The sequence below is a fragment of the Seriola dumerili genome, unplaced genomic scaffold (genome assembly GCF_002260705.1).
Source record: "Seriola dumerili isolate Sdu_G_001 unplaced genomic scaffold, Sdu_1.0 BDQW01000068.1, whole genome shotgun sequence".
Classification (NCBI taxonomy): Eukaryota; Metazoa; Chordata; class Actinopteri; order Carangiformes; family Carangidae; genus Seriola; species Seriola dumerili.
The window spans coordinates 13,369,782-13,385,213 of NW_019174323.1; the positions used below are offsets into that span (position 1 = coordinate 13,369,782).

General features: G+C 46.6%; 1 protein-coding gene across 2 annotated transcripts in view; it reads left to right on the forward strand.

The window, feature by feature from the left end:
- Positions 1-15,432, forward strand: part of rara (retinoic acid receptor alpha) — a 77,902-nt gene that overhangs the window by 47,151 nt on the left and 15,319 nt on the right. The window lies entirely within an intron of this gene.

Consider the following 15,432-nt stretch of genomic DNA (forward strand, 5'->3'; position numbering starts at 1 on the left):
GCCTACTCATGTTTGTTTCTGAACCTTCCACATCCAGAGACAATGCACTGGGAAAGACGCAGAGATAAAGCCCTCAGCTCTCGTCGGTTCCTCATTCCTAGTCATTTTTTTTCAAAGGGGCCGGCTTGCCTGAATGTTCCTGCAGATCGGAGAAGGGCTGATAGAGAAATATGCAGCCTCGCAGCACTTAGAGTGGAGAGGGCACATTCTGTTATTCCACGGGATTTTTAACAGTAACCTGAGGAAAGCTTTTTATAGTCGGCTGAGAAGATGAAGAGAGGGTCAGAAAGGAAGTATGAAGAGAGGCATTTGTTCACTAGTTCTGCAAAAGGATATGATGGAGCAGTGTTAACAGTCGTCACGTTATTGTCTCGATGCGTTACCGTTTGCACGCACATGCATTGTTTGGTGGCAGCGAGGTGATCAAAGCTGAGGCCTCCACTGTGCTTCGTACAGGTAAAATCAGAAGCGCAGGAGCCCTTTGACAGCGAGGCCTTCTCCTCTCTCCTCTCTGTCTCTGCTCCAACCGGAGAGCTGACTAATGGAAGAGGTGGCAACACTTTGAACCAGAGTTGTCAAGTGGCCCAGCGTGGTGCCCTGTAGTAACTGACTGCCCCTTTGCTTGTAGCGGTGCTGTTCGGTGCCACCGCCACAACGTGACACCCTGCCTTGCCCTCGCGCCATACGTGGGAAACCTTTGCACAGCACTGCTGCCACTGTGGCGGTTCCACAATAGAGCTGGATTATTGTGTCTGGGCTGTCAGCACCTCTCAGCTGAAAGAAAACGAGAGGGAGGGAAAGGGGGAGAGAGAGCGAGCGAGAGAGATCTCAGGCACCAGGAGAGTAAGGGGGGGGGGCTCCAGGAGAGCTGGCATTTTCGAACAATAATCTCTGTGGAGCCTTTTAGGGGGTTTAATGTCATTTTTGGCCTCTGGATTTTTGCCCTTTTCTCCTTTGAACAAAAAGCAGTGGAGAGCGAATGGGGAGGAAAAGAACGAGGAAATATGTGAGGGGAGACAGCAGACAGAGACAGAGGGAGAGAGGGAAAGGCTTGCTTGGCTGAGTGACTGATATTATTAGTGTTCTAGTATGACTGATGGAGACTTGGCCTGCATCCAGTGGCTGCCAACAGGCCAGCGTTGGCAAATTGAGTGTGGTACAGAATGACCTATATCCCCGTCCTATTTAGCACATTACAGCATTTTCCTTTATCTTTCCCATCTCTTTATCCTTTCTTCGCTCCTTTCCTTTCCTTCTTTTGTATCAAGTGTCATGATGAGACAAAAGCTCCATGTGTGATCTCAGTTTTCAGCTGCTTTTTTTTTTAATAACCTTAATGTGTGTTGCCCAGTTGCCTTGGCAAAACCCGTTTCCACTGTCCAGGCTCATCAGATTTTAGTTTGCTTGAAATTGAGACATTTGTGCTATAGAGACGTTGAGCAGTGCAGGGCAGATGGATGGCAGCTTTACCCAAAGCAAACCAGTGCTTTTTACTGTAACTGGTACCTTGCGTGCCGTCCGCATGGCTGCCTAAATTTGCTCCTTCTAGCTACAGGCATGAGTGGCAACACTAGTCTTCCTTTGCCGGTGTGAATTATGTATTGGATGTAATGCAGCGATTAGACACATGCACCTACACACATGTTCCTCCCGTCGCAGTGGTGACCAGTTAGGTTCCCTCGTGCACCGAGAGAGGGTTTCCCTAGCTGCACGTGAAAGTCTAGCCTGCAGTGGTACTCCCCTAACCTGGCCACCCAGCCCGGTCTTCCCCACACTGCTTACCTCTAATCAACCTCCATAGTTCCATCCAGCATGACTCTGCCAAGAGAAGAAATCTGCTCCCGCACATATGTCTGCTAAAGCCTTTCATGGCTGTAATCCCCAACACCAGGAAGAGATGCATGGGAATCTTGGTCAGCTGACTTTAAAGAGGCAGTAAAGGAAGGAGGAACTGCAGAAAGGTTGAAGCCTATCGCCCCCCCATCCCCACCGTTCCCTAAAGCCTGCTGGGACACTCCTTGGGCTTGACATACCCAACCCCACCTGCCCTCACTGCTCAGCGGGAAGCTTCATCACCGGCTTTCCCTGAGCTGGCCTACTTGGGACTGTTTGATCTCATTGTGGAAGCAAGCGAGCCTGCCCGCTGCCTGGCAGGCAGAGAGAGCTCCTTGATGCTGAGGGTTGGGGAGGTGGAGCAGTCTTCAGTGGAGAGGCTTAATAACTGTATTAACATCGGTGGCTCCCCCAGGACCTACGCCTACACAGCAAAGGGAGGGGGGGGGGGGTATAGCGCTGTGAAGCTGCCTTCTCTCACTTTTGATGCTGTGCCCTAATTTTCTCTCTTCTGTTCAGTTCAAATTAGTGTGATTTCTAAATCAAGATATATTACAGCAAAAAAATAAACACTCCATCTTTCTCTGACCGTCCTTCCGCTCTGCATCACACTATTTTTTTTTATCACACACTTCTATCACCCACTTGTAACACTTGATTCTCTTACTAACACGACTTGCGTGACACCTCCTCCATGATAGTCTCTCTGTTTAGTTTGTTTGTTTGTTTTCTTATAGTCACCATGGCAGCACACTCCTTTAACTCCCCATCGCTGCTACAGTTTCTTGTTCACCCACTTTTTTCCGCACCCGGCTGTTTATTTATTCATTACACAGTGACATTAGTATTGTTGTTCCATCCCAGCTTCCTTTGCATCACACTCATTACATTGCCTTACAGATGTGTAATATTTCAATGAACTTTGTAATGAAAGTACTGTTCTCTTTCCTCACCTGTGTGTGTCGCAATTCATGACAGTCCCCTTATCCCTTGAATTATACATTGGAAACTGTTGAATTATTGATGGGCCCCACTTAGCTTAATGGACAGAGTTAACTGTGAGAGGCGTGCGTTCCTACTTGCAGTGGAACTGGGTTGCAATAAACGGCACCCAGTCACCCCGAGGGTCATAATGAGGCCCCCAGTCACGAGGCAGAGAGACGGAGCAGTCGGCAGAGGGCAGCCGGGGTTAACTGGACCCCAGAGGGGAAGGGGGACAGGAGGGAGAAGTGGGAGCATTAACACCAAGCTCACCTGAGGGCTCAGCTCAGGTTACCTCCACTCACTGTTTTTAGCAGGCATGCTTCCTAGTGTGTGCATAGGCAGCAAGCATGGTCTTTTACATGCATGAAAACAAAGATATTGTCTTTTTTTTTACACTAGTATTTGCAGAGGGTGGAGGCATGCTTAACTCTTGCACATAGAACACAGTGTTTCATCCAAATGTTCCTTTATAAACACTGATCTGCTCTGGCAGTTATCTCTTTAAAAAAAAACAACGTTGATCTGTACTTACCTTTATATCAGGGTCATATTTGCAGCGTTGTATTGCTGCTTTGCACAAAACTGTACTAATAATCTTGAGGTCACATAAATGGAGAAAGTTAAACATCATTTGCAGCCCATATAAATGAAGTGATAAATGGCAACCATGGCAAAATCAATAAGCCAGTGATGTTTTTAGGTCTGCCAATATATATCTGGACAGGCTGCTGTTTCTGTGAGCGAGCTGACCGATAATAAAGTCAACTAAAAATGTTTGTATCCTTAATATAAGAAATGTATTCTATGAAAGAAATTACTTCTTTTTTTTTTTTTTAGATTGACACTGTGGGGGAAGATCAACATTGTCCCACTAAAGTCAGTCCACTGACTGGTGGGCAGCCATATCACAGGAAATATTGTGTGTGCGTGTGTGTGTGTGTGGGTGTGTGTGTGTGTGGGTGTGTGTGTGTGTGGGTGTGTGTGTGTGTGGGTGTGTGTGTGTGTGTATGAGGGTGTGTGTGTCTGTGTGTGTGAGAGAGAGAGAGAGAGAGAGAGAGATGATCAAATGGCTCCCCTCAGGCTACATTGAAAGGTCAGGGATCCATGCAGGAAATTAGTGTCTGCGGAGGCATACACACACACACACACACACACACACTCACTCAAAGACACAGAGAAGGGAAAAGCACAAATCATACCCGAGGAAGCTAAACATGTCCTTCATTAAATTCTAGTAACATCCCACTGTGTTCCCTTGATGACTTTGCCTGCTCTCATCAGCCATTTCTCCTAAGTACGGAGGTAACTTAACCTCCCAGTGCTATCGACAAGCACCTCACTTTTTATTCTTTTCTTTTTTTTTTAATATTTTTTTATTTTTTTGCATCAGCACTGACACTAAAGAAAAATGAGAGCGCCTTTCCCCGCCCACCCGTTCTCCCCTCGCTCTGCCCAAATCTTCCACTAAGGAGCCCCCTGACACTACACATCAGACAGCTGAATCAAACGTGTGTCATCAGTCATCATTAGGGGGCATGAGCAAGGAGAGCAGTGGCTGGCCTCGCCGTGTTGGGGCCGGGGTGTTTAAAGCTACCGCTATCATCTTTGGTGGAATTCAGCCACTTTACATTATCCGGGTCGAGAGGGTCGGTGGCAGTTTCGGGCGATGAATCGGAAAAATGAATGTCCATATGTGTGATGAGCGATGGCCAGTCACAGTGGTCGTTTTGTTAGACTCTGTCTCATCAATGTGCAGCTCGCTTGTTTTCCTCTGCGTCTGTCTATTCTAAATATGTCATCTGTCTCCTAGGGGTCTTTAGGCCATTTTAACCTCTGTGCTGACCTAGTAACCCCCCCGAGTCCTGCCATGACTGAGCTCTTAAACAGACTAGTGACAGGATAACCGCCCGCTTCGCTGTGTCTTCTTGTCCACACCCTTGCAAATACCTCCACTTACATCCACAATAATATGCTTTCACCTCAAAACCTGACATTAGCACTTTAAGCGAAACTAATTTATGAAGGGAACTGTTGTCATTATGGGTTTCATGTACAGTAGAGGAATGCACGTCGGCCTGCTGAGGCTTGAAGGCAAGAGGTAAATTACAAGCGAGTTTAACTATTAGCTCTAACTCATGTTGACGAGTACGTGAAGTGACAAACCTAAATGGGGCTCTGGATTTTAAGAGAAACGGCCTGGTGAGAAGGCACATTATTTAGCATCGTTGAACACACAGTGGAGTCACGCACACGCTGCACCCGCGACCTCTCCCCCACTTCCAGTGTCATGCTCCTGCTCTGAAGTTGAGGAGATCAAACCCTCGTAATCTATTCCCCTGTGATTGACTATTGTGTTACCCACGGAGAGGGAGAGAGGAGGGGAGAGAACATGGGTCGAGAGAGGCAGTTTAACATGACAAAGCCTGTCCCTGGTGATCCTCTCTTCTCTTCCCCAGATCCTCATGAGCCTCTTCTCTTTCTCCCCTTTTTCTCTTGATCCCTTGTTCCCCCTTTTCTCTTCCCACCTCCTCCTGGCTTCTCCAAGTCCATTTCAGCCCTCTAATGCAAATAGCCCTTTGCTCCTTCCATATTTATGACCTGCTTCCTCCACTGTTGAATATGCGGAGGGTCTTGAATGCTGCCAGTCACATTGGATTAGCGAGTATCAATGGGCAGATAACCTCTCTGTTAGAGTGAGTAAAGGGCAAACACTCGAGCAAACACTCGAGCATAAGCATTCATGAGGGCCTTTTGGCTCCCAAACAGCGAGGCACTGTGTGTGGCTCTCAGCCCATTAAAGATGAAGAGGGTCTGGTTAATGTGTATGGATGTCATCTCAGCGCCGGCGGACGAGAATCATGGTGTAATTTAATGCATTTTCCAGTATTTCTCCACCTGTGATTTTCTGAAAATGCCGAGGGCAGCAATGTGTTCATGATTTCTCCACTAATATAGATCATCTGCGCCGAACCACAACGCTCTGAAAAGACATCCTCTTTTCTTAGACCGTTTTTGTATCTTGTCCAGCACTTCTTTTGTCACGACTACTTGAAGGTCACAGGGATATTTTCAGGCCTCTGACCCTTGGTCTCCTTGTTACTGGTTGCTTGTAATGTCGTTGACCTTGGATTTTATGGGAATAGAGGGAATTGAACCTTATTTGCCTGTTGCACTCAATCTAAGTGGCTCTTGGAAAGAGCATCTGCCAGATGACTAAAATGTAAACCTTCAAGGCTTTTGTTAGACCACAGTGAGTTTCTAGATTGGGTAGGCCCAGGTTTAGTATTGCTTTGGCACCCTCCTGGCTCCGAGTATGCATGAGTGCAGTTTGTTATCGCAGGAGGGAAAAGCACGCACGCAGTCATCCACTCACGCACAATTCTATAATTAACCAATGCAGGCACTTTGTAAAAGAGAGGCTTAATGTTTCATGAAGCCATTTTCACAGTCAGAGTGGTAACATTAAAGACCAGTTTGTGAAAGGCTGTGGTTTCGCTCCTGTGTATGTTCGTGTTATGATCCAATAACTTGATCTGCCGACCTTGATCTTGAATTATGTGTCATAAGGTTTCACAGCTGTAAGTCACTCCAGGAAGTGTGTATTAATTCACTGTGAAAGAGTTGACAAAGGGAGGTTGCACTGTGGTTACGCTCGCTCCGTTTCTCCCTCTGAACGCTGGTGTCTAGGAGCGAACACGCCAGCATGCTCGGCTTTTATTTGGGGGCCCTGCTTTTTGAATTGTTTGTCTCGCGTGTCACAGTCCTCCCCCAGTCCTGTCGCTCAGCTCAGCTCAGCTCAGCTCAGCTCCTTTTTCTCCTCAGATGCTCTCTCCTCCCCTCTCTCTTTATCAGCCCCTGTTCCTCTCGCAGCTCGTCTCTTCCTGCTCCGCTCTCTTGCCCTCCCCCTGTCTCTTAATGTGGGTCAGTCATGTCACTCAGCTCACAGTATACAGCTGTTGTTTGCATGCGATCAGCTTTTACACCAATATTCATGTTTAATGGCGAATGCACTGTGGGCAAACACTGCCTATATTCACTGTATGGATTAGATTGTGTGGGAAAAGCTTTGCTAATCATGGACTTGCATCTCCCATTCAGTTAAACTCCCCATCTGTAGATCTGCTGCAGTTGATGAAGCTTATCACTGCTGCTCCCACTGCACGCACGCGCACACACACACACACGCACACACACACACACGCACACACACACACACATGCACAAGTACACACACACACACACACACACAGGAAGGCATTTGAAACATTTATCTCTGGACAAGAAAGGCACATGTTCGTTTGACACCACAGCCTGTCACATCATCTTAATAGACCTGCCATGTACCAACTGTAAGTTCACAATCCTAAGTGAAGTCCTGCACACGCATTTTCACATTCTCACACACACTCTTACAAGTGCATATCACGTTTTGCTGTGTCCGTGCCCACCCCCTTAATATGACATGTGTTATAGGCTGTCGAAACACACCGCTGTGCCTGCTCACATCCTGGCATCCTCTGGCCAACACGGGCTGCCTCCTTTTTGCCCCCTTGTGCCCACCACCATGTCCCACACCATCAGCTCATGCCAAATATCTCCAATCACCCCGGAGCAAGTGCCAACTCACATAGTTCCACTGTCAGTCAGCAGGCATGGACAGCTGCTGGGTAGAGTTACACCGTGTTACCCGGGGTTGCAGGGGGAGCGTTGTTGCCAGGGAACTTGTGGTTCTTTCCCGCAATAAAGCTGTCTTCAGATGCTTTTTCTTTTTCTTTTTCTTCTCCTCAATTAAATCTGTAAACACCGGAGTGCTCGTCAGATTTAAGAAATGTATTAGTGGTTAAGGAGACTCACAGTTAACTGTACCAAAGGCTAGCTTTGGGCAGCGCAGAGCAGCTACTATGGTTAGCACGGAGTTGCCGCTCAAAATCTCTCCCCCTGTAGACCTCACCTTTGCCATCTGCTTGATTATTTGCTGCCCCCCCCCCCCCCCCACACACACACACGGACACACACACACACACACACACATACAACACACACACACACTCTAGTTTGTCCACACATGTTCTCAGTTCCGTCTCCATTTGCCGGGGCTGCAGTGATAGGAAAACCTGGTGTGTTGTTATTTCAGAGGCCTGGCAGCATAGAGAGGGAAGTTATCTTGGGCCCCTAGAGAAGGGCTTGGGAACGTGGTGGGGGCTGCTGGGCTGATAAAAACCAGGCCTGGCCCAGACAAGAACATGCTGATGTTCACACGCACAGGCTATCATGCACATACATACAGTACATATCACACAGCATGGATCCAAATATAACCTACACACAGGCAGATGCACACATTTGCAGAAGCATTTGTAATTCTTTTGGTTGCGTTTCCAAAAGCAGTCAAGCCGCATGCAAAGAAGCATGCATTCAAGTGTCATACGTTCACATACACTCATACAAACAACTACATCTAAGTCCCCTCAACCTCACCCAGATGTAAAGATCCCATAAATTACTCCTGCTAAACACAACCTGGTGTTTTCCCCACCTCTGGCCCAAGACAAACACCACCATTTCCTGGTTTAGAGCAGGGATCGTCATAACAGGCAAGACAGACTCCTTACTCTGCACCGCCTTGCCCTTCGGCCTCTGCTCGGACCCTCATCTATCACTCGCGTATGTGTGTGTTTTTCTTACCGTAACACTCCACACAGGGGAGTTATTTGGCTGCAATTTGGAGCGCTATCCATCAAAATTTTGTTTCTGAGTCAGTGTAGCCTTCAAACACACTGCGCAGTCCTTAAAGAACTCAAGCTGTCACATTTCTGCTCTCTCTGCAAAAGTTGAATCTCTGCATCGGTTGCAAAACAGCATGTGTCATTTCTCTGAAATGTCGCCCAGAACACGCTCTTTTAAGTAGAAGTGATGTGTCATTTTCCACAGAAAATTATATTAGAATCAAATTAATTGCTCAGTTTGATCCATGCCCATCCCTCCTTTACACAAGGAGTGTCACGGTGTCAGATGTGTCTATTAAAAGATATATTATGATTCTGTTAGAAACCATATCTCATATCAGACACTGATTTATTTTTTTTCTGAAATGGGGTCATTGTGCAACACTGCAAGTATGTTCCCTTTATTTTTCTTGGAAACTCATTAGTGATAGTACTCTTTATCTCCCAGCATCCACCCCAACCCCCACCCCACCCACACCCCCCTCCCCCTTCCCTCTCTCTACATTGAGAAGGTAGACGTAGACTGCATCGACATGCAGCAGCTTAGGCGGAGCACACAACCAGGCAGGGGGATCCTCAGTAATCCTCCTAACTCAACCTCACTGAAACACACACACACACACACACACACACACACATTTGTACTGTTCCATATTATGAATTATAGGACTGGAAGCAATGACAACAAACTTCAGTAGTAAATAAATAAATAAATAAATCTAAAATCCCACCAGTGATACATTGTGATTTGTTCGCATCTTCAGGTGGAACATGAATCAGATATTGACACTGACACTCGTTGTACCGGCCGTGGCTGACATGGTGAGCAGGTTGATGCTTTAAAAAAGTGTATAAGAGATGAACTGTTTGTGGCGATCGCTGACAATAGTGTCATGGCAACGGGATAAACATCGCCAGCCGTCCAGCAAGGAAATTGATTTCTTGAGTATAGTAAGATGATAGTTTACATTGTCAGTGGTTGTGTAGTTTCAGCTTGGTGTATACGGATGTGTAAATCTGATTCGGTGATTGTAGTCAGAAGTCCGTCCTTTGGTCTAAAACCCACGGCCCCTTAAAGTGACAGGAATCACCTTTGGCAAAGATGGACAGAGGGAGACAAGAAGTGAAAAAGGACTTCCTGTGACATGCCACCTTGCATGGGATTTAAGTTGTAGAGAGCATGAGGAGGAGAAGACTGTGAGGCTCAGTAACAGGGACAGGTAGGAATAAGGGGGAGATGAAGGTGGAAAGTGGCGGGAGGTGGGGGTGCAAGGGCTGGATTTAGTTACAGTGAATATGGGAGGTGTAAGGCATGCTGTCTGGTCTCCTGCCCTGTGTTAACCTCCACTGGCTCTCCTTCCCGTGTGTGTGTGTGTGTGTGTGTGTGTGTGTATGTGTATGTATGTGTATGTATGTGTGTGTGTGTGTTTTCACTTAAGCCTGTCTGCCCTGCCGCCGGATTCCTCCCCCCTCTCCCATCCAATAACTGTTCACACTCTGTGTTTGAACACAAACACACCCCACTGTTGCTCTCCTTATAGCTGTCAGTCTGTACGTGCCTGCCAGTGTGTGATCGCGCCCTGGCTCATATTTGGATGGCGTGCGCGCCTTTTCTGTCAGTAATCAGTATGAAGGCAGCGAACGGAGCCCCATCCATTTTCAGCGGCGAGCTGTTATGACGCTTTGTTAGAGAATGGCAGGATTTCCCTGTAAGCAAGGAAATAGTCCCATTTCCCCCTTCAGTAATTGAAGAGTGCTGACAAAGCATACCTGTGTGTGTGTGTGCGTGTGTGTGTGTGTGTGCGTGTCGTTTTTCCCCGTTGCTTACCCACATTACTGACATGGAAACCAGAAATAAAGACTGAATATTTAGCAAAAGTGGAGCTCTGCATGAGTGATGCCCTTCTCCGCTCACTTGTTGGTCTGTTTTACTGCACATAAAAAGCTCTTAAGTTGCTGGCGGTCATTTTTATGGACATGCATGATACATTGGCCTACAACTCCCAGGGTTTTGCGAGGCGGTCTCTATCCCTGGGGCTGTTCCATTGGCCATCCCACTTCATTATTTTAAGCAGACTTCAAAGCGAGCCTTAATGCAGCAGCCTGTGCCATGGTGGTCCGTCTGGTGACTCTCTTCTCCTGCACACTCACTGCATGGAAAGACAAATGGACCTCTATATGTTCTTCCTTGTATCTTACACATGGCGAGCATATGCGTGCGTGTGTGTGTGCGTGTGTGTGCGTGTGCGTGTACGTGCATGTGAGTGTGTCCAAAATAACCTAATAGAAGCCGGGGGGACACAATGGCCCGTGATTGAGGAGGATTCAACAAAGTGGAAGACACTGTCTAAGCCCTCCCTCTCCGCCTTCATCCCCTCTGCCTTCATTTTCTCCAGCTCTCTTTACCACAAACCAGCCAGCCAGCCAAGCAGCCAGCCTGCTAATGTAGTTAGCTTCCCTCTAATGATGGTGAAATCTCATTAATATGCTTCACAGCTGGGCCCAGTAACCAGTGGGGATGAAGGTAATCAAATCTCAGAGGACTAACCTAGAGCTGAACCTCAGGAACTACTCAGCAGCACTGGGCAGAGGCAGCCCAGGGTCTGGAGGCTTGATAATAGCCGGTGGGCTTGTGTCTGTGTGTGTGTCTTGGTCTGTGGTCTTTTGGTGGTGATGCCTTTGAAGTGCTGATGTTAGCCAGGCTATCTTTTGTCAGCGTTACAGCTCAGGCTAGTTCATCATCAGAATAGATTTCATTTCAGTGTTGTGGATATTTGTCCATTTAAGTCTAGTCATGCGGTAATTGCTTATGGAGGATGTGGCTGTGAGGGCGCGGCTTTGCTCTAAGTGCACTTGTGGCTCATGATGTATGCAAAGTGAATCTGAGGAGCGGCATTACAGACCACTCACACTTGAACTTAATTAAATCACCGGTGCTTTGGCTCTGAGTTTGAGAACACCACACCACGCTACATTAAGCTATTAAGATAGCTGGGGGCTGCACACATGCACACACACGGTGTGTTTATAATACTTGTCTGTGAATGTGAATATCAAAGGGGAAATCTAAGTAAATTAAATCTAAGGGCTTTGACATAGTGGTTTGAGATAAATCTGGTGTTAATTCACTGCCAACTCGCACATTATTTAGGCCAATGAATAATAAGAACATTCAGAATGAGAAGCAAAATAACTTTTAATACATCATTACTGTAAATGTGCCAGAGTTAGCTGAAAGGATATTTTTCAGCCATAGTCAGTGGTCAGATGTTACACAGACACAGCCTCCTTTAAACGGACTTCTACTGTTTCAACACAGTGCAGTGTCAGGGTTGTTTTTTCGCTGGTTCCACCTGACGGCCTGTGCTGTTTATTCCCTCTTCTGGGACTGGTCTGACAGCATACCAGGCTGCAGACTTGAATCCAGCCTTGTGTCTGGATAACAACAATTGCCATGACCATATGGTTCATGTGGTTTGTGTTTCACCTCCTCGCCAAAGTACAATAGATTCCTTATCAGTAACTCCTTACTGTTTTTCATTTAAACATTATTTTCAGGGCTGCGGGTTCCTGTGCCTGTATCCCCGAGCAAAGCGGGGCGTTATTGTCTATTCATGCTCGCTCTCTCTTGGCTGAAAGAATGATATTCTAGCTGTAGTTCGTGTATTAGTTACCGTGGGGATTTCGCAGGCACTGAAGGGTCTCCGGCCTGGAAACCTTGCCAGATATACAAATTTCCAGTGTTAACATGTTGCAAGGATATCAAGAGAAGCTCTCCAGGCTAGCGTGAGTCAGTTCTTCCACTGTTGTGCGTTATGATTTCGTGGATCACACAATAGGCAGGCTTGTGTGATGGTTGGTGTTGATCAGAGTTTGGATGCAGGCTGGTGTTGAATAATGCCTGGGTGAGGACTGCTGAAGGGCTAAGTAGCTCCGTCCTCTCCGCTGAGCCTCGCTGCCTCTCTGTCCACAGGCTTGCCATTGTTTTGCTCCATGCCTCAGCTTGACAGGGCTCCAGAAGCCAGCCATTGTATTTAATTACAGTCGCCAGCCCCCTCACAGACTCTTGTCCTTGTGTCCCAGATTTCCATGGGTGCTCTCATTAAGACTGTGCATTCTGTGTGTGTGTTTATGTGTGTGTGTGTGTCCGACCGATTAGGCTTTTTTAATGGCTGAAGGAAAGCCCTTAGCCTGTGTAAATGTCAGTATGGATGCAGTTTTTAAGTTCATGTGTATGTGTGTGGGTGGCACATCTGTTTGTCTGTGCGTTTCTAATGAAGGCAGCTTTAATGTGGATGAATAGCTCTGTGGTCGCACTAATAATGCAGGGCTGTAATCAGTCCGCATCAAGAGAGGCAGAAGAGCGCCGAAAACTGTGAATGGTTTTTTTTTGCTAATGAGAAAATATGCCATGTTATGTAAGAGCTGTTCTATTTAAGTTTAATTTGTTTGGCATGAGTGTGGCGATGGCATAGCCCAGTGGCATGAGCAAAGACGACCCGTAATGACACCAATAAAATGGCAGTGAGAAGCAAAGCGCGGACTCTCACACTGTCCACAATCTGTCCTCCTCCGGTGACTGAATCCTTCTGCTCCTCTGCACAAAATCACCTCCGCAGTAAAACAAACTGTGCACACGCTCTCGCAAAATGAGTCAGACCTTTCCCGTTAAGTCGCCTGAAATTAATAAACTTTATAATTGTTTTCAAGGCTTTAAGTTAAATCCTGACAGATGTTTGTGTTTGTGCGTGTGTTCGGTGCGCACGCATGTGTGTAATAGAAATGAATCTAAAAACCTGAGGGAGGAACATGAAAATAGTCATGCAGTCACTTACTCCCTGTGTGTTCTCCACTTTTATCACTTCTCCCCCTCCCTTCATTTCCTCCCTCTATCATTTAAAGAGTATCTCTATCTCCTTTTTCACATTTCCCTTGTTGTTACTGCAATATATGTCTTCATAATAAGTGTGTCTCACTCCTGGCTGCAGTCCATATTGTTACAAGTTGCCTGTCACGCTTTTTCTTTGAAAAATATTTAAAGCTGATTCCGTCTCGACCATGAATCACCCTTTTCACTCCCATATCGGCCCGTTTACACCATGAACTGAAAATGTTGCTGCTGGTGTGAAAGTGACATATGACATCTGGGCCTCATAAATGTAATGTCTTAATATCCCAGGCCTGATTGGGTGTCACTGTTAGGTGTTGCAATGTGAGCTTTATTGCTGTTTAGCTTAACCGTCCCCGCCATTTGAAACCCACTTGGATATGCTGTGTGTTTTTTTCCTGATGGCTGAGATAGCAGGCGGGCTTTGGAAAGGCTAGATTTTGGTGTAAGGAAGCCTTGAACATATCTGGGCATCAGGTTGGTTTATTTTAGTTGTTCTGAATGTAATCTTCCCCTGCGCCATCTGCTGCATGCGCATGGAGATTGGCAAGCTGAGACCCGCACACAGACACTATAATTGGAGCGGAAAGCGCGTGTGTGTGTTAGCGAGAGAGAGAGAGAGAGAGCGAGAGAGAGAGAGCTAGAGCAAGAGAGAAGAAATACTTCATCCATGCTCAGTGTGCAGTGTGATTAGTCTTGTGTGTGCTGCGAGTGCAGTGTTTGTCCGCGGCACCGTCACGTGGAGTGAGTCCTCGCCTGTACTACGGTCCTACTGAACCAGGCGGCTCTGTTAAATATAGATGGCTTATTTACACACCAGCACTGAGCTGCAGGCAGCTCCTGAGCCGCTTGTCAACCTCCCCAATCCCTCCTCTGTTGAGCTGCTGATGCTGGGTGGAGCAGTGGGGCTGGGAAGATGCACACATGCATATAGTGTAAACAGAAGTACATCGCAACCGCTGGTGCATTTGACAAGTTAATCTATTCTCTTAAATGAAAAAGAGTTATTGGCATCAGTATGAAAAAACGATGCACTGCTTTACTCACAAGCTCATAAAGGCAGCAGTTGCAAACAGGGATTATACACTTATTTGGTAAGCTACAGGCCACAGGGTGCAGGTCTGCGCTGTGAATGTGTGTTTTTATATTTGATTAAAGAGCCTTGTTTTGTAACACACAGGATATTGAGGGCAAAGTCCAATACATATTACATGTAGGCAACAGCAGGATACTTCCCCACGATCCCAGGCCACTTTGTTTATCATGTACAAGCACACCAAACATGGAAGCCTACAGAGTGCTCATGTGTTTGGTTTGTCATATTAGCCCTTACCGCATGAAGACTGTGTGTGCTCAACCTCTCTGTGTTTACCAGCCTGTTATTGATTAAGAATGAGGTAAGTGTGTGCGTTTGGTTCGGGGGGTAAACAAGTTGCATGGTCAGAAGCGGAGAGAGAATTCTGCACAGCCTTGTCTGCAGTATTTGGTACTCCCGACTGGTGATGATGATATGATTATTTGTCCTTTTAATATTTTAGAGCACTCGCACTTATGAAGACTGCACAATTTTTAGAAATAAATAAAAGCACAACTACAGGCCTTGTATCAGAGGAGAAAACCTGTCTTTGAACCCTGCTAGCAAAGCAGCTCCGTGCTGTAACACACACACGCACAAGACAACATTACAGCAGTAAGTAGGTATCCAGCAGAGGCTGCTTTCATTGGTGCTTTGATGATCTCTGGGTGCATGTGTGTTAGAGAAATGTTTGTTCTTTGAAGACATTTCGCGTTGTCTTTCCTGTGGCGGATCTGGAAACGCCTGATCAAGAAGTTGTCCTTGCACTTGCACTTTTTTTTTTTTTCTCCCAAACACATTGTTAGAAAGTGAGTTAGTTCCCCTTCTGGTGATTTGTATTAGATGTCGTCAGCAGCGTATCTGTCTGGACTGGGTTGTTTAAGATCTGTGTGTGTGTGTGTGTGTGTGTGTGTGTGTGTGTGTTT